This window comes from Martes martes (genome assembly GCF_963455335.1).
Source record: "Martes martes genome assembly, chromosome: 5".
Lineage (NCBI taxonomy): Eukaryota > Metazoa > Chordata > Mammalia > Carnivora > Mustelidae > Martes > Martes martes.
In genome coordinates, this window is record NC_137892.1 from 127915040 (window position 1) to 127936103 (window position 21064).

Genomic DNA, 21064 nt, shown 5'->3' on the forward strand with positions numbered 1-21064 from the left:
ACTCTGTGGGTTGCCTCTTTTTGTTGACTGCTTCCTTTTCTGTGCAGAAGTTTTTTTAATCTTGATTAAGTTGCAAAAGTTCATTTTTGCTTTTGTTTCCCTTGCCTTTGGAGACGTGTCTTGAAAGAAGTTGCTGTGGCCGATGTCTAAGAGGTTACTGCCTATGTTCTTTAGGATTGTGATGGATTCCTGTCCTTACGTGGAAAACCCAAAAGACTCCACCCCTAAATTACTAGAACTCATACAGCAGATCAGTAATGCGGCAGGATACAAAATCAATGCACAGAAATCAGTTGCTTTCTTACACACTAACAATGTAACTGTAGAAAGAGAAATAAGGGAATCAATTCCACTTACAATAGCACCAAAAATCACAAGATACCTTGGAATAAAACTAACCAAAGACAGGAAGGATCTATACTCTAGAAACTACAGAACACTTATGAAAGAAATTGAAGAAAACACAAAAAAATGGCACACACACACAAAAAGATGGAAAACATCCCATGCTCATGGATTAGACGAATAAACATTGTTAAAATGTCTATGCTGCCTAGAGTAATCTGTACTTTCAATGCCATCCTAATCAAAATATCAATTGTATTTTTCAAAGTGCTGGAACAAACAATCTTAAAATTTTTATGGAACCAGAAAAGATCCTGAATCACTAAGGAAATGTTGAGAAAGAAAAACAAAGCTGGGGGCATCACATTGCCCAATTTCAAGCTATATTACAAAGCTGTGATCACCAAGACAGCATGGTACTGGCACAAAAACAGACACATACACCAGTGGAACAGAATAGAGGGTCCAGATCTGGACCTTCAATTCTATGGTCAACTGATCTTTGACAAATCAAAAGAATATATCCAATGGAAAAAAGAGTCTCTTCAATAAATGGTGCTGGGCAAATTGGACAGCAATGTACAGAAGAATGATATCCATCCATTCTCTTACACCATACACAAAAATAAACTCTAAATGGATGAAAGCCCTCAATGTGTGAGACACAGTTTGCTTTTTAAAGAATCTTCCATCCTTTTTTTTTTTTTCTATTTAAAACAATAAAATATAAATGCTTTTCTTTGGTGACTAATACAGGATTGTGTAATTGGACATTCTGCAAATTGGGCTTCCTGCCATTGCATTAGGTAAAAGTACAGTATGTTTTACTTGGTTACTAATCAGCCCATTAAGAGTGAACAACTTCCCCAGCTATTTTATCTTCAATGGAAGACAAAAGGAAAAACAAATTAGGATAGATATTAAAATTTGGATGCTTCAGGTACATATTTAAATGTATTTTGATACGTGATTTATAATTGTGTGTGTGTGTGTGTGTGTGTGAATATATGCATATATATTTTTTAACCCATAGAACAAAGCATGGTCAGGGCTGAAAGAAATTAGGTCACAGACCACTGAGTATGAAAATATAAAACAAACACAGCACTTAAGGCCGGGTACATTTTCTTCAAGCTATAACTCTGCAAACATCTGACATACCATCTATCTGGGAAGTATAGAACATATTAATGATATTTTGTATATTTGTGGAATAAATAGACAAGTGCTCATATGTTTAATTTCTTTGTAAAGCTACTACAGGCATACAAATATGTATTCTATTTTCTAAGCATTCAAGAGAAACAAAAAAGAAACGGTAAAAGCACTCTTCATCCTTTCTGCTTCCTTTTCCCATGTTTTCCCCTGGTTTCCAATTATTTTTCTTCCTTTGTCTTATTTCACCACTCTGTATTGCTTTCTCAGTCCCCATTAGGATATAAATGCTCAACCACAGGCTAAACATTGACCAAGTAAATAAACATTTAACCGGTTGTGGGTTCTGTCTAAGCAGTATCATGGGATCAAAACTACAAATAGAAGAGATCTCTGGAGATACGTGAGCTCTGTTTTCCTACAGCAGGAAAAGCCTGGGGTGTCAAAGAGAATAAAATAACCTTCAGTGTCACTATAAAGGCATACAGTTCAAAGTTTGTGATTAGATATTTTTAATGCAGTAATGAAATTGATAGTATTTTGAATATTACATATAGGTCTTTCATTAATTTTGAAAATGATTGTCTTCTCTAATATTTTATTGATCAAAAATAATTTGACCTGGTCTCAAAAATATTTATTTTCTTTATTAATATCACTGTATTTTATTTTTCTATTTTTTTAAAGGTACTGCCTTTTTCTTTATTTTTTAGATTTTATTTATTTATTTGACAGATGGAGATCACAAGTATGCAGAGAGGCAGGCGGAGACAGAAAGGAGGAAGCAGGCTCCCTGCTGTGCAGAGAGCCTGATGTGGGGCTTGATCCCAGGACCCTGAGATCATGACCTGAGCCAAAGGCAGAGGCTTAACCTACTGACCCACCCAGGCACCCCCTGCCTTTTTTTTTTTTTTTTTAAGATTTTATTTATTTATTTGAGAGCAAGAGTGAGCGAGAGAGAGAGCAGAAGTGGGGGGAGAAGCAGATGGACAGAAAGAAGTAGACTTCCTGCTGAACAGGGAGCCCAGTCTGGGTTGATCCCAAGACCTTGGGATCATGATCTGAGTTTAAGAGGCAGGTGCTTAACTGACTGAGCCACCCAGGGGCCCAATGTCTGTGTATTTTAAATGACTCTGTACTTTCTACAATAGTTTTAAAATTTTTTTTTAATTTATGATAATTTAAAATGCTTAAATAAAAATATCAAAATATTATGTTGTACATCTGAAACTGATATAACATTATATGCCAATTATACCTCAATAAAAATAATATAATAAAATGCTTAAAAACTCCATGCAAACCAGGTGCTTTCATTTTCATCATTCTGTCTGGATTTAGCTGTAAGGCATGTCTAAGATTCAGAAGGATCTCAGGAAAGCACAACTAAGAGACCTCTCTTACCATAAAGCTCTTTGAACCTGGCTCCTTGGAACCCTCCTTTGAGCATACACTGAATAAGAATCTCAGAAGGCCACAGCTGGAAAAAAGCCTTATTTAGATCACTTAAGCAGGACAGTGTCCTTAAATGATGAGAGAACACCGAGGCCCAAGCAGTTGAAAAATCTTGCCTAAGACATGGCTAGTTTAATGAGGGAACCCAGAGATGACAATTTGTTGCTCTTCATTGAGTTACCAGCTCTGTATCCCACACTATGGAGCACATGAAGCAATGGTTTATTATTGCTTCACTGTGCATCCTGGGATGTAATTACAGCTCACAAAAGGCAGAAAGATTAGAGGAAACAAGCCTTCAGTCTGCAGCTGTGTTTCCATGGGTAAAACAATGTCGTGGTTAGAGGCTAGAATAGGGGAGGGACTGGAGAGGGAGCACAGTCAAGTGACAGATTTCCAGTTGGCCACAGGCTGAGGCCTGTTGATCGGGAGCCTCTCTAAAGTGTCCCTCAGCCTGTCTACAGCAGCCAGGGTACTGAGCTGCCAGCTCTTCAAGGAAACTAGCAAGGCTGTTGCTTCTCTGGGATGGGGCAAATTACCTGGTCCCACCCAGCCCAAGCTGAAAAGAGTCCCTACATCAATGGGAGGAAGAGGGGGGAAAGCTACTGGAGGAGGGCTAGGTTTCATCTTATTTATCTCTATCTCCAGTGCCTTGTATAAAATAGGTACTCAAAATATGTTTATTTGAATAGAATAACTAATTAGAGTCAGAATTTTGGGACCAGTCTACCTTAGGCAAAACATTTCTCTCTCTCCGAACCTCAACCTCAGTTTCCATGTCTGTCAAGTAGAAATGCTAATAATGATCTTTGTGGTATTGTTCTGGGATTGAAATGAGATTCTGTATGTGAACACCATTTGGGAAATCTAAAGCACTCTAAAATATAAAGGATAAAAGACCGGAAAACTGCCTCCATATGGGAACTTTGCAAAAAGGCCCAGGACAAATTTTGTCATTGGCATTCTTCTATTCCACAAACTGTATGCAATCGAAGTTGTAAGAATACAGGCATGTCTACTATAATGTGATATAACCATTCCTAAAAGCAACCTCATGTTTTCTATAGTCTCATGTCAAAATAATAGAGATTGTGATAAAAATAGATTTGGAGCAGCCTACTCAAAACCTACACAACTTTTTAACCAAATACAAACAAAACCACTAAAAACCCAAATAAAAATACTAGCGTGATTGTAAAGGCATGTTACATTCCTCACAAATAAATGCTATGCTAAATACAAGGGCTTCAGTGGAGGGGAGTAAGAAAATATTGAGGTTGTAGAGTTATGGGGACAAAAGGAAAGTGAACTGAGTGTGGGGCTGACCATTAATTAATAAGCCCTTCCAAGAATTCACACATATGGCAAAAGTAAGCCAAGAAGAAGAATGGACGGAGAACGGACATTGCACACAGACTGTATTAGTCCATACTTGCGGTATCCAACTCTTAGTGTACTTGGCATTCAGGTGCTGGTACTTGGTGGGAAAACTGCATTATAGTGACACCATTGCCCTATGTATGCCAACTACATATGAGCTAATTTGATTACAGCAACATGTATGTACCTGAACAGAATAACTTTATTTTTCTTTTAAGAGTTTCAATAGGGCCATTTTCACTCAGAAGCGGGGAGGGTGGAGGTGGGTGGGTGGTGGTGGAGCAGAAAGTAGCCTAAACACATAGGTTTTTAAATATAGGCTCCTGGATCCCACGACAGATTTCCCACTTTGGTCCATTGGATGTACTTTGAAGAGCCAAACTAAATCTAAACTAAAATCCCTAACTAAACTAAAATCCCTCAGCAGTCTAGAACTGCAAAGCAAACTGCAAAGTAGTCTTCATGCTACTGAATGCTAGCAAAGTTTACTGAACACGAGTTCAGCAAATTCACCAGTGTATAGCAGTATATATAAATAGAGTTTATCTATTTATCTATTTATCAACCAACACTTACTTATTCAATACACACTGATATATAATTATTTTCCTGTAGTGACTGTAACTGAAGTAACAAGACACACACACACACACACACTTAGTAAGTAGGTGATCAATACAAAGGGTATATTTCATGGTATGGATATTAAGGATTATATAGTTAGACAAGAGTTTCATTTGTCCATTAAGTTAAAGGTTCAGAGAATTTTAAACACAACTACCTTAGACAAGGGAAACAAGAAGAATGTAGCAAATACTCAACATATGCTCGTGTCACAACCAAGCAAATGAAAACTGTGATAATATTATAGGTTTCTTATCAGTTCTTATCTGATTGACTTTTTGGACTCAGCTCAAAACCCAGTGCTTTAAATGTTTTTCTGTGGCAGGGCTCACCAATCATCACCAAACATCCATGGGCTCCTCCATATTTACCAGTCTTCCTTGCACGTAGGTGGGAGCCACGTGGGCCATTTCTGGTAAATGAATGCTGAGTAGAAATGATAATGTGTCCCCTCTGCCAAGGCAGTGCTGTTTCCTACCTACACCCTTCTCTTCCCTTCTGCTATGATTTTAGAGGTATGTATTCCTGATGGCATAGTACAAGATGGAGTGGGACCATCCAACGCACACTGGACTGAGATATATGGAAGAAATAAAGTCAGTAGTAAGCCAATGATATTTGGGTTCTTTTGACAACTAATTGTGTTTACCCTGTTATTACTCTTGCATAAACCTTCTGATTCCTAGATATTCTCAAAATACAACAGAATTAGAATTTATAAAATTGAAATTAGAATCTCTAAATGGTGAGAGATTAGATGCCCTTCTAATGTTCATGTAAATGCTGGATGCTTTGTTAAGGCACTGAGGATTGAGTTGGTTTCTTATATTATTATGGCAAAAAGAGATGCCTTCTCTAATTCTCAAAATTCTCTAATGGTCTAGGCATTTCATTACTTTCAATTTCTTCCTGGAGGAAGGAATCACACAAACACATTCTTAAAAGACATTGTTTCAGGTGATTGTGGGAAACAGTTATAAAACACCAAGGCCTAAACCAAATGGGTTTAATCCCTGCAGGAAATTCCTTAGAACACAATGGCTCAGATGCTGTCAGGTAAGCCACGTTCTTCCAGGAAATTCATTTCCCAGGAAATTCACAAAATATTCTTGTGCAGCAGAAGGAAATCCTGTCCTGGACATTCAAGTAATAATGGATTTGAGTCCAATTTTGAAGCCTGCCTAACACAGAAAAACAATAAAGCATGTACACATGGATCCAGGTTAGAACTTCAAAAAGTATAGTGAAATGCAAGATGATTACACTGTGATTTACCTGCTAGCAAAGCAACTGAATATACTTGGAAAACCACACTATTTTTTTTAAACTTAGCAAGTTATGATGCTCAAGGAATAAGTGCATATACTTAAGGTTATTTTTATATAATTACTGATTAATAACTTATGGATGTATATTCATAAATTTTGCGCATCAGTAAGTTATCTTAATTATGCCTAATTAGAAAATATATTCTATATCACGTTCTAAGCTAGGGGTCAGCAAACTGTCCTATGAGCCAAATGCCACACGTTACCGGCATTTGTAAATAAAGTTTTACTGGAACACAGCCATGCCCTTTAGTTTACTATTATCTATGGCTGCTTTTGCACTACAATGGCAGAGTTAAATAATCACTAAAGAGACCGTGTTTCCGGCAGAGCTGAAAAAATTTACTATCTTGACCCCTTACAGAAAAAAAGGCTGCTGCCCTCTGCTACAAATAAAGCTGAAACAATCTTTTATAATATGCACATTGTAATTTGCATATGCAAAATACATCTTTACAAGTATTTTAAACATTCATGCTGGTACCAATTTAACCTCATACAGTTAAACAAATCAAAAGCACGAAACAGGGCAAAATCCTGGCAGATGAAATAAATGTTATTCTGATTGCATTACTTTTAATCTTTGGGGCATTAAAGCACAATTGCATATTTTTGCAGATTTCTATTATTAACCTAGAATGATATCTGCTTTTTCAAATCAGAAACTTAAGAAACTTTAGTTTCTTTGAGAGAAAGATAATATCTATTTGGTCAGGACATAAAAACTTTAACACTCATTTTGTATTTAATTAAATAAAAGCTCTAACAAAGCTTGCAACTCAATCCCCTTATAATAGGCCATAGATTTAACATTTATCAAACACCTTCTATGTGAACTGAGTGTTTACATAAAGTTTCCATAATTTAATTGTACCCACATTTCCAAGTAGTATTACCCTCACTCTATAGGTGAGGCTCAAAATAGCTTAGTGATGCCCAAGGTCACAAAACCACTTAGTTGCAGAATTCAGGTTTGGACCTAGTTCTCCTGAAACTAAGCCCACAGCAATTTTAACCTCCGCCCACATTCAGCAATTCTGGTGTATTAAACTCTGATTGACTTTTACAAGAAGTAAGAAAGCCAAATAAGGGGAAAAAAAAGTTTTGCAAAGATTAGCATCTTACTAGGTTTGAATCAGACTAAACGTTTAATGGGAAAAATTCCACAGACATGATTTGTTAGTGGGTAGTACTGAAAGTTCTAGAATGTGTTAGGTTTGAGAGAGATTTTAAACTGTCTAAATTGATTCTAAATTGACACAAGTTTATCACCCCAAGAACTTGTTTTCCCTTTATGATTTTATTTTAATTAACTAATTAGTTAATTAAGAGAGAGAAAGAGTTCGTGAGCTGGGTATAGGGGCAGAGGGAGAGGGAGAAAGAGAATCTCAAGCAGATTCCGCATTGAGCACGGAACCCCACGCAGGGGCATGACCCTGAGACCATGACCTGAGCCAAAATCAAGAGTTAGACACTTAACCCACTGAGCTACCCAGATGTCCCTCACCTCAAGTATTTCTAATCTCTTTTTGCTTTTAGGGTGCTAATTCCATCCAGAGAAAGGAATCTAGCCACCAGGTGACACTACTTGAAAACATTACTTTGAAGAAAATCCCCATCTGCTGCAGCCAGCGATAACACAGATTATTATTACTATTACTATTATTACTATTACTATTATTACTTTTTTACTGTGGTTCAGAATAAAAGCTATTGCTGAAAGCCTTCAATCAGTGTTTTCCAAATACAGAAGAAATCAGTCCTTCTCCATTCTTCCAACAAAGGCTCAAATTAGAGCCAAACCCAGTCCTGGACAGAAATACACCTACCAATGCTTCTCCCAACATCCGCCCAAAGAACTCTCCTACCCAAGACAGTCATCATCAGCAGTGTGAAAGAGAGTATAGGGTTATTGGACACCAAGTTAAGTTTGAATTTTGGACAAAGGATGAGTAACTTTTCAGGTCACATATGTACCATTCACTGTTATGCCCATCCTTGAAATCTGGAAACCTTAGAAACGTGGAAGACAAGACGTGTTGCATGCTTTATATGTTTAATTTTGGCTTACCTCCAAATTTAGATTTAACTGTATGAGAGTAAAAAACCTGATGGACCTTGTTGTTTTAAACTTTTGTGGCTACTCTCCTTAGCTTTTGATGCCCAACATGAAATCTGGATGTATTTGCTACCTCCTCTTCTTTCCTGCTTGAGTTTTAATAGCTGGGTTGAAAAATGATATTTAGGCTAAGGCCAGTGTGTGTTGTGAATGGGGAGGTAAAACATCACCTTTCTTTTCCCTGACTTTCATTTCCTGCCAGAACTGAGTATTAGCCAGGGAAAAAGAAAGACGTGTCAGTGGCCTGAGGGAACCTCAAGAAGACCTGAGACTATAGAAGCCAAGCATTCTCTGAGTCCCTTGCACTTCCATCAAACCTCAGGACTAATGCTGAATCTTGTTGACAATTTCTCAGGTTGAAAATTTAGGGACGTTGATTTTGAGTATTTAAATGATTCATCATTTCAAATCTATCATTAAGGCTGGTTCTTAAGTGTGCTGGTGAATCAGACATCCATTCCAATATCAGGACCCCAGTAGAAAACTGAAGTCAAGAGCCACAAAATTAAGGGTAATTTTTCTTAGAAAGAATCTTTTTTTTTTTTTAGGAAAAAAAATGGGTAAAAGGGGGAAAAAAAAGGTGTCAATTATACAATTAATTTATATGATTAGGTAATTTTTTTCCAAGCAGATACGAAGCCTGAAAAGGATGCTAAGATTTCTCCAATCAAATTGGCATCTTTGCTCTGATGAGGAACATAAGTGTTAATAATTGTCTGACTAGACTGAGTGAAGTAGTGTTGGGGCTTCAGGCCCTGAAATCAGACTGACATGGTTCCAGCATGGGCTCAGCACCAGCTACTGGCTGCTTCTTCCAGCAAGTCGTTGAGCTAGGATTTGAACAATTCCAGTCTGGCTGCAGGGCCTATATCTGGACTGCCAGTACAGTAGCTGCCTTGGTAAAGGATTTAGTAAATGACTGTTCTCTTACTTGCACTGTTCTGCAATGGTTAGTTGCCATTTTGTTGTTCTCTTGTCTCTCCACACACTCTTCCTAGTTGAGGAGAGGTGGAAGTCCAGAGTATGTAGGAGATGGAGATGCAAATATACAATGGCCCTTTATCCTGCTTTCTGGTCCATGGATTGTGGACATGCAACCTCTGGACAACCCATCTGTTACTCCTGTCCACTAGAGATTGTTCTCAGAAGCTCTGGTTGAGTTTTAAGTCCAGGGGATTGGATGGCTGTCTGGGGGTAGTGATTTCATCAGCTGCATTGTCATACACAGATCATTTCTGTAGTATGGGTTTGATAGTGGCTTCCTCTCTCTTATCTGAGTCTCCGCATTGTCCAAAACATTCCATTATTACTTATATTATCAAAGCTACTTTCTGTTGTTTGCAACTGACTTAGAAATAGTAAGAGAACTGTGATTTGTTTATAACTTATGCATGGGTGGAAGCCCCAGATAAAGAAAGCTGAGCAGTTGAGGAATGATATTCAAATAATTAATAGGTACCATAGGAATTAAGATGCAAATTAAGGAGGAAAAGACAACACATTGTTTACCTAAGAACTAGCATAAATTTAACTTGATTGGGAGTTTAATGACAGGTCATGCCTGATACAGAACCAGCCTCAGCATCATGGGGCTGTGTGAGTATCTACCGTTCTTGCAGATTGAGCCAGGACTGCCTAGTTGGGTGGCTAGTGTTGTGTGTGTGTGTGCACAGTGGTCACCTTGACGAGTTACTATTCCTGGCATGAACTTCAAAAGTGAAATGTGCTATTCTGTGTTCCTCTTCTTTATTGGATTATTACAGTTATAAGGGTGAGGTTTTCACCTCCATTCTTTATGCAATGAGGCAGGACATGAATATGTATCTGAATATGAAGAAATGAAAATGTTACAAATGCTGAGCACGATCTGGCTAACCCATTTCTTGCTGAGGGTAACTCTGGAGGGAGTGGCTCCACTTTTTCTGGTTTTCACACCATCTTTGGCAGATGCTAGGAATTTATGATAGAAAGGACATGAAGTATTTCTTTTGCATCATACCTCCACAGCCGATCTGGTACTCAGGTGGTACATACAGTAAAAAAACAAAACAAAACAAAGCAAAACAAAACAAACAAAACAAAACAAAAAACAAAAGGAAGGAGGAATTAAATTAAGTTAAATACAGCTCTTACTAATTTTCGGGTATTTTTCTCAAATCATATCATTAATGCCTTGCAACTCTATAGGGCAAGTTTAATCATTTTTCCCATTTTTCAGGTTGAAGCTCATAAATCTAAATTTGAGGATCACAAAGATAACATGACTTGACCATGGTCATGGAGCTCATCTGTGGTAGAGTTAAGATTTTCTAGTTCAGGGTCAGTGTTCTTACCACTGCTGCCTGCCATCGAGTAAAAGAAGACACTCAGAAGGTGGCCCATACTCTGGCTCAGTCAGGTAAGGGTCTGATTTGATTTCATTTCAGATGGTGATCTCAGGATCCTGGGATCAAGAGACCTGCATCAGGCTCCCCACTCAGCGGGGACTCTGCTTGTCTTCCCCACCCTCTGCCCCTCCCACTACTCACACACTCTCTCTCTCAAATAAATAATCATAAAAAAGAAAGGCGGCTCATACTTAAATACCATCTTCCCAAGTGAGTGTAGCCAATTGTGATATCTTCCTCTTATCAACAATTTTAGCTATTACTTTCTGTACATTACATGATTTTGCTGTCCTGGTTCTGTCTTACATAATTCTTGCATCCTAAGATTTATATGTTCCATCCTTCAAGAACTGAGATTCAGTTTCTCTACTTTTTCGTACCCTTCCTCACTGTACCTAGTAACATATACACATGTAAAAGGCATCAATATTCACACATTGGTCAATATTAGTCCTAACTGTGGACTTATTATAGCAAGTCAATACACAAAGGTATAGACAAATCCCATACTGACGTACTAAAGCTAAAGAAATAAATTCCACTCATCAACTTTTTGAAGTTGCCTTTTCAGTAGTGGAGATAATTAACCTACAATTTCACATTTTTTTTCTATGCTCCATCTCTTTTTCTTAGCAACACAGCTGACTGGCGTTGTGGTCACAGAACATATTAAAGCCACCTGGCTTTCTTGGTGATGACCTGCCATGGTTTAACCTGGCTGAAGATAAGAAACACCTGGGGAGATTTTTAAATGTACACATGCCTGGGCTCTTCTCCCAAGGATTCTGACTCGCCTTGGTATGGAACCCAGTCAGCAATGTGGGTTGATTTTAATGTGCATTGATTTTAATGTGCAGCCTGGTTTGAGAACCACTGGCCAAACTGAAAGAACATTCTAGAAGAAATAAAGACCTGTGTTTTCTCATATCCAGTTCTTTGGGACAGCAAGCAGTTGATAGGGAAGGAAAATAACAAGGAGTAAAGTGGCAGGACTATGCAACTTGGCATGTTATTGGAATGTCGCAAATGATTCAAAAATATTTATAAACTTCAAAATTTTTGTGCACCTATTGAAAAAGTGCACACTGTTTCTCCCCTAATGCTCAGGTTTAAAGGCCCCAACAACTTTGAAAATATGGGAGTATTTGGCAAAGCATTCCAAATAAATGAGCCTCAGCTCTGGAATTTGCTCCTAGCAGGCTGCTCTCATTAACAATCAGCCAAACCCAAAATCTGGCAGCTTTTGGAATACAGCACAAAATAGATTCTTTTTAAACCTGAGAATCATTGAAGATTTATTTTGCTGGAAAGATACAACTTTTAAAAATAACAAGCAGTTATTGCAACTGTACCAAGTAGAATCAGAGATCTGCAGGAGCAACTACAAAATCAAGGGCCACCTGCCTTTCCTCATTCTACTGACGAAAAAACAGAGGCTCAGAAGAATGAAGTGATTTCCTCAGTCACACAACCTAACGGTAGGGCCTGGGTACATCCTGATCTCCTGACTCACAGGCCAGTTCTCATGTTTGCCCTGCCACAGCCACAGAGTCCTCTGAAAATGATTTTTTCTGCTGTGATTCATTTTGGTTGTTCACAAATGCAATGTTTTTGCAAATGCTTATATATGATCTCCGGGAACTGTAGCAAATTGCATTCAAATTTACATTGTAATTTTTGGTACATAACATCCTTTCCACAGTCTCAAGTACCATACTCTTGATTCTGAGGGTTTCTCATTCATCCAGAAGAATATATGTGAACCCATGCATCAGATGCAAATCTAAGAGTAAATCTATAACAAACCATTATCAAAAGGTCTTGTCTTTCTCCATATTTCCTGTCTACTCACCCCATTTCCCACTATATTTTACTGTGACTTAGAGCAAGTTTAGGAGTCAGATAAGGGTGAGGATGATTTCTAGAAAGATAAGAAAAATTCTAACACGTATTAAAGCTCTCTTAAGTTCTAGGCAAGGAGTTAGGCCCAGAGTGAAAAATTTAGTATCTGAGTTTCAGTGATAACAGACTAATTTTTTAAAAAAATATATGGCTACATTTAATGAGGCAGATAATTTTGCTTCAGCTCTGCATACTTCCCCACATTCCACATGTTACTCCATTTCCTTTCATTCAGTTAAGAATACCACTGAGACACAAAGGGTCAGAGGACTGTTGCCAGAGTCATTCCTTTTATTGCTCTTTTCTCTCTTCTGTAGAAAATTTCCTTTCTTTCCACTACACCCCATCCACGTTGGTCATTTAGTGATACATACTACTTCAGGGAGAAGTTGTTACTACTTATTGAAGGTGTTTCCCTGAATTTTACACTGTGGATAAAATGTTGAAGAAAGAAAGAAGAAAGACTCTAGCAGGTCTTCCTACTGTCCAGCCTCTGGGCCTTCCCCCAGTGGTCCTCCCCAGACCTAAACGAGTGCCCTGTCACTTCCTTCTGGACAGCTAGCCAGCAGTCTCCTTTCCTTTCCCTGCGGTAGCTGCCGTCACCCCTCTTTTGGACATCCTCTCTTCCAAGAATGACTGTGGAGTAGGACATAACGTCCCATGCTCTCCCTCTCACCATCCCTTTCTTTGCTGTCCTTTCTGGATTAACTGTTTTGCTGTTAGTCATGACAGAGAAACAGGAGATAACAAAAACATGGAAAATATAAAGTTCCAGAATCTCAAAGTCATTTCAGTCATGGTCCCTGATCCGTATTTCTCATTCTACTTGTGCCTTTTCCCCTCAGTTTGGAGGGTAGGAGGTGATGTAATCTCCTTTCGCCATGTTTCTTCTTCTTAGGTTTGTTGACTCTTTACTGTAAATATTTAACATCTAGAAAGCTTTGGGGTTGCAGTGACCACTACATAGGAGAAAAAGGTACCAAATAAATCTGAGGGCCTTTAAAGGTAAATGTCCTCAGTTCCCTTTGCCTCATCTCTCTGGCAAATAACAGAAGATCAATGTGGGCTTCTGGAATTTATCAGGTTAAGCTCTGATAGCACCTCCTCAGTGAAGCAGCCTGAATTAAGAGCACCCTCTGAGTTCCCATATTCTATCCCATTTCTTGTTCCTGCACAAATTGCAGTGCTATGATAGCTTGTTTACTGTCTGTTCCCCATCCTAGACTGGCTCTCCCTGTAAGAAAAGGACTGCAATCTTTTCTATTCATTTATATTGCTGGGGGCTGGCGGAGTGCCTGGGACACAGTAGGTACTTAGCAAATGGCTGTTAGAAGAATGAAATGATTCTCAGAAGAAGAAAGGTAGGAGGCAGGGTCTTTTTCTAGCAGAAGATTAATAGTCCTCCAAGGAAGGAACAACTGAACTTCAAAGCTACGTCTGGGTCTCAGTGATGCTCCCAAAAGAGAAATTGCTTTGCTCCAAGATGAATTAGTTGATAAATAAGAAGGGTTTAAAGCATTCTAAGATCCTAATTCGTTCCTTGTTTCTCAACCCTCACCACCTCCCAGTATGCACTGGTGACAAGAAAATGGGTAGAATGGATCAAACAGGAATGTGAGCCCTATGAAAAATTCCTGTTCATGTGACTTTGAACAAGTTACCAAGTTACCCAAACTGGGCCTCAAGTTTACATCTGTATCATGAAGTGAGTCGGCCAGATAAGATAAGGTTCCTTATAGCATTAGCCTTTCATGATTCTAAATGATTCAGAGGCATGTACTACAATGTACTTTCAATCTTCTTCTCCTCTACCTAAAGCACTTCCCTCTAAAAAAAGTGACTCTTACCATTGTCAACAGTACACTTGCAGAGGAAGAAAAAACTACAAATTATGGTCACAGGATCAATGAGGTGAAATACAAAATTAAAATGTTTTATATTCACAGAGCAATTTTTCACAACAGTGTCAAACAAAAAGTTCTACTCAATGTTTATACTAGGACTTGATGAAAAATTCCAGACATAAAACTTCTGGAACTTAGACTTGAACTCACAGGACCTCTCATCTCTATCTGATAAATTTTACAACTAAAAATCTATTGGAGTCTTTTCCTTAACAAGAATTTATCTTTCAACAATTACTTCAGTTTTATTATTGAGACTCTTATGGTTTAGTAAAACTCCAGCCATCTGGAACTATCATTCTAGCTAAAGATTTCTTTAAGTACCACTATCTTTTAATAGCTTTAGAAGAAAATACTTTTGAAAGATATTATATTTCCTTGATTTTTTAACAGGATACACGGAATGTAATTCAATCTTTTCCTCAATATAAACATCAATTACCATAACACAGTAATGTCCTCACACTTCAGTGAAATAGTCTAAGCCCTAGACCTTCTTCTTTTGATAAAGCTTCAGAATCTACCTGAGCTGTCAACTCCCATTTCTCACCCTGGTGACCTCCATCAGCTTGGCCACTTCGGATCATCTCTCCCTGATATATAATGTGCTGATGAAAGGCAGGGAAAAAATTCTTATTTTTGCATATCCAAGAGTAGCATCATTCCTGCTACTTAAGACATTTTAGTATGTATTTTAATATGTGTTTGTTGAAATAATGTATGAATTAACATAGCAGTTTTAATTTAGGTTTAGGTTTAACACTGTAGATTTAATTAACAGAGTAGGTTTAATTTTTTTTTAAACAAGCTTGCTAAAACTGGCAGTGAAATAATAATAGAGGCTAACTAAAGGCTTGAGGGGCTTAGTTTATTACATATCTTGCAACAGTTTCCATACACTTTCTAATTCTTATATTCTAGATAGAGTGCCTTAGGTTTGAGCTCCTGAGACTCGTAAAGAGCTGAAAAATAATAGTGGTAGGTAAATAAAAAACATAAAATGATTACTTAAACTTTGGTTGATTATATAAAATTGTGTTATCAAAGAATTCTTCCATTTCTAGGCACATGTGATCTACTCCAAACATAAAACTAAGGAATGAACTGGCATTCCTATATTTTTTAGGTTATACCTTGAGTAGGTACCTTATCACACCCACTAGCTATGTGATTTGGGGCAAATGATTTAACCTCTTCTAATTTCAGTTTTCTTACCTGAAAATAGTAATGACAAAATCTTTCTCATAGGAGTCTTCAAAGAGTTAAATAATTCATTCTAAAGTATTCTACCATAGACCTGGCCCTCAATAAGTTTGTAATTTATTTTTATTTTTATTTTTTTATTGTCATATGTTGTCCATTCCTGGATTTGGGGCAGTGGAGCCAACCCTGTGTGTGGCCAGGCACTGTGTCTGCAAAGACATTTTTCTCCTGGGCTTGAAGCCTGCCAGATACAGCTCTGCCTCAGTCTTGGGTGTTCTGAACCAAATGTGGCACCCTAAACTGAAATAAGCTCTAAGTCCTTTAACTTTCTTTCAATATGGAAAGCAGGCACAGTTTCATTACACTAACATTCTAAATGATGGGATTTTAAGGTGGGAAATGTTAAGGGCTGGAGAAAGGGGACTTAAAAGAAGGCAGTACTTCAAGTCCCCACAATTTATCTAAATGTCACAAACTTTAGTGATTGGAACCTGGAAATATAAGACCTTTCCCATATTGATGCTCTTATTACAGAATTAAAATATTCACTGTCAAGAGCAAAAATGATAGCCTCAAATTTGTTTGCAAACGAAGTATTGCACACAAGAGTGCATCTTCCTTGAGTAAATGCATTAGTTTCACCTCAATTTAAATGAACAAATTCACAATATCCCAGTTTCTTTCTGAGAGTTATTTATCACAACAGAACATACTGACATGTTTCTTAAAATGCAGAAATTAAATACTGCAATATAAATGGGTTATCTTACAAATTATTACACTCAGGAATCTATAAAGAACAGTCTACAATATGGATGAGAATACAGATGGTGATACTAAATCAAACACTTCTAGAAAGGTAGAATTCTTGCTATATAAAGAAAAACGACAAATAAGATTTTACCATCTCTACTGCAGCTTAACAACTACCTTTTATCAATGCTTTTTATAGTTTTCCTACACTAGCTCCTTAATGAATTTGGCCAATTTATTTTTCATTTTTAGTGAACTTTACCTGTTACCTGAGGACTACATTAAGTAACTCCTCAGATTGTTCTTGCTAAATTCCAAGACCATTACTACGCATCTTACTGCCCAGCATCTTAAGCAGCTGTAGTGTTGACTTCTGAATCTTTTCTAAATAAGGCATCATTAGTACACACTAGTATTATACTCGCATCTCAAACTCCCATTAGAAATCACTAGGACTTTTCAGAACACTTTTGCACTAAACTTCCAAACTACCAGTTGATCAGCAGTGCGCACCATGCATTAAGAAACAAACCATAAGACTCTTAATCTCAGGAAAAAAACTGAGGGTTGCTGGAGGGGAAGTGGGTGGGTGGGACGGGGTGGCTGGGTGATGGACACTGGGGAGGGTAAGACTAATGAATCACAGACCTGTACCCCTGAAGCAGATAATACATTATATGTTAATTAATTTAAAAAAATCTTGATTAACACTTCTCTAAAATACTACATCTCCTAGAATACATAAACTGAACCTCTGCATAAACCTTAAAGATGTTGACACATCAGTATGAAGACAACTATTTCACTTAGGGCTTTAAGAACTTTATTTGAAGTTTTGATTCTTTTTTTACTTGGTCTTCAAGTTCTCACTAAAATTGCTACTTGGAAACTCATTTACTGAAAAATATGTATAAACAAAATTATGGGCTGACCATAAATCAATTTTTAAAATAAATATAAACAAAACATTGCAAAATTCATGCCACAATTGTAACACTTGTGGTTCTGCAGGGAGTAGAAGTGTGCTGAGCAAAATCAAAGATGCCATGGACAGGGAGCCCAGGAGTTAAGGGTCCAATAGCAGTAATACTGCTATAAACCTGACCTGAGACAGAATTTGCTAATAATTCCTGTGCTATGGATATCCTGAAAAAGTCTCTTAAATTGAGTTATCACCCCCTACTATATCCTTTTTTTAATTGGAACTTTCACATACTAAATTTGTAAATAGAAAATTATAAATTTATAAATACTAAATTTGTAAACATATATGCATATTAAGACTCACTTAAAACCCATATGCAAAAGTAATTTGGCTTTTGCCCCCAAATTTAGAAACTTATCTTAGGAAATTTCAAAACGCAGCTTCTATGTAATCAACACTTTGGCTCTTCTACTTGTATTATCTCTAGGACATTAAAGAGCTCTGTGGGGGGGGAAATAATTATCTGACCATATTAATTATTGAAATACGTAAACATCTCTACTTTGAAGAATTTTAATAGATAATAGAGTCAAGGAACATTTAAAGAGATTATCTGTTTCCCCATGCTTCTGTGCCTGGCCTTTTCCCCTAGCTTTACTAATTCTTGCGAGGCCATTTTTTTCTCTCTCTCTGATTTCAAGTTTACTTACATGCTATGCTGACAACTGGTATATCATTAACCTCAGCCAACTGCTTTTTCTTGAACTTCAGGCCTGTGTGCACAATGAACAAAGGGACCTTCTTTTTTTTTTTTAAGATTTTATTTATTTATTTGACAGAGAGAGATCACAAGTAGGCAGAGAGCCAGGCAGAGAGAGGGGGAAGCAGTCTCCCTGCTGAGCAGAGAGCCTGATGTGGGACTCCATCCCAGGACCCTGGGATCATGACCTGAGCCGAAGGCAGAGGCTTTATTTAACCCACTGAGCCAGCCAGGAGCCTTCTAAGGGACCTTAACTAAGGGACTGAATGAATTCATTCTGTCACTCACTTACCACCCCCTGCCCCCACCAATATTTTTGAGCATCTACTGTGTGCTAATAATGTTCTTAGCATTAAGGATACGGCAATGAACCTAACAAACAATAGTCCTTGCCCTCATGGAGTTTCCATTCTAGACAGATGATAAGCAAAACAGCTACATTATAGAGAAAAGTAAGGCAAATAAGGGTTTGGAAAGAAATCATGGAGAAGTTATCTTTTTTTAAAAGACTGGCTTGGAAGACCTCACAGAGGTGAACTTTTAGCAAAAACCTTAAGAGAATGAGTGAGTGAGCATACAGAAATCTGGTGGAAGAGCATTTTAGATGTTCTGCAGGCATCCTCAAATTTTTTTTTTTTTGAGAGAGACAGAGTTGGGAGGGGGGCAGGGAAGAGAAGAGGAAGAGAAAGAATCTTAAGCAGTCTCTATGCCCAGCATGGAGCTGGACTTGTGGCTCAATCTCACAACCCTCAGATCATGACTGAGCCAAAATCAAGAGTCCAATGCTTAACTGACTGAGCCACCCAGAGGGCCCTAAAGATTCAAAACTGAATTTAATGTTTTTCCTTGCAAGCCAGCTTCTCTTCCTGTATTTCCTGGTTTTTGTTTTGCTTTTTGAATTGTGCCATCATCTCTCCCACATTAAAAACAACAACAAAAAAAATCTGAGACTTACCCCTACAGTCTACTTTTTAACTCTGAACAACTATCTGCAGCCTATGTCCTTTTGATCCTATCTCTTCATATTGCCTAGTGATTTTTCATTCCTGTTCCAAGGATTATTGTTACTGTCCTTGTTCAGGCCAACATTGCTTTTCCCCAGGGTTTTTCTAATTTGCATTCTCTTAACAAGTGCTCTTGCCTCCTCCAATTCATCCTTGATACTGCGGAACAGTTATATTTGTGAAATGCAAACATGCCATTCTCCTGTTTAAACTTTTCAGTGGTTTCTCATTATTGTCAAACCCACTCTTTATTGCGGCATGGAGAGGGTCTAATGTGATTGGTATACTTACTCTGCCCCTCTCCTCTTTCCAATAACCTCTCTGGGGTTCTTCTCACCATTTAGGTAGATTTACTGGCTCCAGCTCTATAAAGTTCCTCCTACAAGTGACCCTTCCAACACTGTGCTCTCTTACACTTTGTACAAGTTGCTTTTGTAATAGTGATTTGTTTCCATGCTTGTCTTTCCTAAAGCCAGCATCAAAGCAGGCACTAAAAACCAAATGGATAAATGTAACACCCTTAATAATTGGTATAATATAAATATAGATGCCCCATTTCCAGGATCTGGGCACAAGCAAATGGTTTCTTTCTCCTCACTCAGAATCACCTTAGAAATACCTATTCTACATGCAATTCAACATGTTCTGATACTGAAAACAAACATCCAATCTTATTTGTTTGGAAAACTATCTGATTTAAAAGCACAATACTCCTTTCCCCAGTAACAGCTATTACTTAGGGGAATTCACATATACACCATTTATCTGTGTACTTTTTTAGTAATGAAGGAAATTTCAGTTCCAGAATACATGAATCACTTCTGTTAAAGATAATTTGAGGTTAAGAGGACTGCTCACAGAGATTAAAAAAGGAAAATAAAGTTAACAACAGAAAATAGGTAGAGGTAAGGGAAAATTAGTTTTACAAAGCCACTGTAGTGCCATCTGGATGGAAAAAGATCCAACTCATATGTAAGAGAAAAATGAAAATGAAATCCAGAATCAACAATCCAGACATAAAAACTAGCAAAATAAATTTAACATATAAATGAGGGACTAAGAATAGCAAAATAAATTTGATGTATTTCATACCTAGAGTAAAATGAAACAATCTGCCAGTTTCTCATTTATTGTGCTGGGAGGGGGGGCAGGGAACAAATCTTTGTTTACAAGTACCTGATGGTAAATGGAAATTTACAGTACAACATTGCCTTGACAGGTGTTTCCATCTGTAGCCAAGTTGTTCCTTATTAATGAACAGCAGTTGAATTAGACATTCATATTAATGAATTAGACTACTAAATATGACTTCCAAAGACTTATGGTTCATTTTGCTTTTTAGAGAATAGTAAAAAAGAAAAAAACTTGTAATTTTTAAATTTTATATACTATCACTATTTCGATATTTCACGCTATACATATATGAAGATTTATACTCTTGACAATGGTACAGAATGTAACTTTTTCTTTTTTTTTTTTTTTTTAAGAGGGGTATTAGCAGGAGAAGGACTGAGAAAATCTTAAGCAGGCTCCATGTCCAGTGCAGGTCTCCATCTCACAACCAGAGCTGAAATCAAGAGATGGACACTTAACCAGCTGAGTCACCCAGGCGCCTCCAGAATGTAACTTTTTAAAAACAGGAATTCTTGAAGATATTTTAAGTACTCTATAGATGAAAAAATACACTATTATTTTGAGTTTTACAGATAGTTAAGCTGAATACTGGCCAATTAACTCTATTGAAATCAACCTTGAGACTCAAATGTTTTTCCTCTATGGCTGGCAACCCCAGCCAGAGATTTTTACTAGTACGGGGTGGG

General features: G+C 37.5%; 1 protein-coding gene across 1 annotated transcript in view; it reads right to left on the reverse strand.

The window, feature by feature from the left end:
- Window positions 1-21064, reverse strand: part of ITGA1 (integrin subunit alpha 1) — a 159456-nt gene that overhangs the window by 126009 nt on the left and 12383 nt on the right. The window lies entirely within an intron of this gene.